Source organism: Sesamum indicum, linkage group LG3, assembly GCF_026168435.1.
Source record: "Sesamum indicum cultivar Baizhima isolate 11 linkage group LG3, ASM2616843v1, whole genome shotgun sequence".
Taxonomy (NCBI): domain Eukaryota; kingdom Viridiplantae; phylum Streptophyta; class Magnoliopsida; order Lamiales; family Pedaliaceae; genus Sesamum; species Sesamum indicum.
In genome coordinates this window covers 7,689,361-7,691,971 of record NC_142659.1, presented here as the reverse complement: position 1 = coordinate 7,691,971, position 2,611 = coordinate 7,689,361, and the positions used below count along the sequence as shown (strand labels likewise).

Below are 2,611 nucleotides of genomic sequence, written 5' to 3'. Positions count from 1 at the left end.
TCAACAATAAACTTATGGTTTTTTCTGAAAGTCAATCCTGTATCCAACTTTGCAAAATCCCTGTTTTTCATGATAGGACTAAACACATCGATGTGAGATACCATTTTATTCGTGACATTGTGAGTAAAGAAGTTATAAAATTAGAAATGATTAAAACTAAGGAAAAACCTAGCTGATATGGGTACTAAGTGTTTGCCTGTTGAGAAATTTGTTAACTGATTAAAAATTTTAAATCCTGTTCCAGGTTAACTCTGCTGTAGGTTAGACACTATTTCTCAGTTGCACGTACACTAAGGCGGGGCCTTAGGCTATGATGAGAATGCCAGATCCAACACTTTTAATCCGGACCTTGTTCCTTATTAGAAGGTCTTGGTCCAAGGCGGAGTGTGTTATATTTATGACCCAATGACCTTATTTAACTAGGCCCACATGGTAGCCCATAACCCGGCCCACTCGGTAGCCCATGAACGACCTATGCCCGACCCACCTACCCAGGTACTTATATACCTTCTCTTAACCCTAGCCCTCATTCCTCACCTCTCTCTTGCGCCGTCTGCTTGTTCTTCACCATATCCTCTCTGTGATCTTTTCCCTTCTCTTTCACCAAAATCCATGGCCTCTTTCCTAAACTAATCTGATGGTTTTAGAAAAGCTTGTCTAACCTTCCATTCTCACCTCTTCTCTCGACCTTTTAAACAGGGGTTTTTCTTCCCCTTTCCTAAGATACTAAAAAGTGATTATCTCCTTCCTAAGCTTTCTTACATTTCTTCGTGAAATCGAGAGTTGGGGGCCTTTGTGACCGTGTGAGAAAAAGATCTAACTGATCTTAAGTGTGTGGTCGGGTTTCTGAGTTTTCTGTGGTATTACCGTGGGTCAGTGGTTTGGGTGCGGGACTTTTGTGACTGTATTCCCTCGTTTCGATCTTGCTTAATCTGAGCCGAGTTCTTTCAACAAAATTGTTATTTCTGTTTATTCTTTTATTCATTGTTATCATTCATTTAAATTGGTAATATTCAGTTTGTAATATTCTTAAGGAGTTTTGTACTCCATTATTGTAATAGTTGATTTGGTTATCTTGGTGATATCCACTCTACAAAGAGCTATGACAAGCCATCAGACATTCTAGAGGAGTTAAATCAACTTGCTGGCTATGCTCCTGATGAAGAGATAGAACTCTTCGAGGTTTGTTCCAAAATATGAATGGAAGAGATAGTATTTGCTTATTTCTACATACTGGTAACAATCCTAATAGATTGTTGTTAGCTGCAACTTAAAATGAAACCCACATGCAACTGTTTTCATTAAATAGAGCTATTATTGCGTCTGTCAAATGTCATGGAGATGAATATAACTCATGTTACATGCAATTTCTTTACAAGGACTTGAAAAATGCTATGCATATGGAATATAATGCACATATTCATTTTAAATGGTGAAGATATATTTCATAAAATGCACATATACAGTTTAAATGTTGAAGATATCTTTCACAAAATGCCCAAATATATTTTTAATGGTGAAGATATCTTGTGTTTTTTGCTTCTCAGGAGATAAGTTTGAGCCCACAGTCATGTGTGTACATCGACACGGGACTTACATTTACATCTAACCAGGTATATGAAAATCACAAGCACAAGCATTTTGTCAGGACAAAGATTGTATTTTGATAACTTTTCTGTTTCTTTTATTGTAGCTAGAGAATGGGGACATTGTCTGGTTGAAAAGTCACTGCCTGCTCAAACAAAGAAGCTATTTCGTTTCCCGGATATTCCATCTTTCCCTGAATACCAGCATGGCCTTTAAGTACATTTTCATAAATATTGTGTTCATATTAATGTAATATTTATTTGTATGCATTCGCATCCTAGGTAGAATCACTATATTGTAGTTACAAGATATATGTTTCACATGTCATATTTCATTCTTATGTTGATCGTGTTGCTGGATTGTGGGAATATCTTTTCCTAAAGTATCAAACATAATCCATATTGGTCTAAGTTGGACCTTTTCGACATATAGTTCATTTCGATCGCTCATTAATGTTTTTCGAAATGACCTCTTTCACAACTAGTAATTCTTCATATTTGAGCTTTTCTTTAATGTAAACACATGACTCAGAAGATGTCCAATCCTTTTCTTTTGTTCCCCCTGGTTGCTTGTTTTCTAAGAATATTTTAAATATGTTGGGTGTTTCCTAGTTATTCTCTCACCTTGAACCAAAAAATCATTTGATGAGACTGAAAACCAAGTACAAATTTGAACTTTCTTGCAATTTTTGGGTTATTCGAATTTAGAGAAATATGAAACCTCTCGTAATTTCCTCCCTCCGTACCTAGACATGGATGAGCGTGTAAGTCAGGCTGACTTCTTTCTCAACCTTCCTCCCTCCAAGCCTAAACATGGGAGAGCTTGCACATCATGCTCACTACTTTTTCAGTTTCCTCCCTCCGGTGTTAGACGTGAATAGCATGTAAGTCACACTTGTTTTTTAATTTCCACCATCTACTCCAAGATGCGGATTACCATGCAAGACAAGCTCACTTTTTTCTCACCTTCCTCCCGTTGAACTTAGATGCGGATGAGCATGCACGTTGCACTTACTCCATGTCTT

At 37.1% G+C, this 2,611-nt stretch overlaps 1 long non-coding RNA gene across 1 annotated transcript; it reads left to right on the top strand.

Annotated features, from left to right (window-relative positions):
- Window positions 1-548: 548 nt before the first annotated feature.
- Window positions 549-1,982, top strand: LOC105178947 (uncharacterized). Its single transcript, XR_849191.3, has 3 exons — window positions 549-1,182; window positions 1,548-1,613; window positions 1,694-1,982. It is a non-coding gene; the product is annotated as an uncharacterized LOC105178947 (long non-coding RNA).
- The last annotated feature ends 629 nt before the right edge of the window (window positions 1,983-2,611 follow it).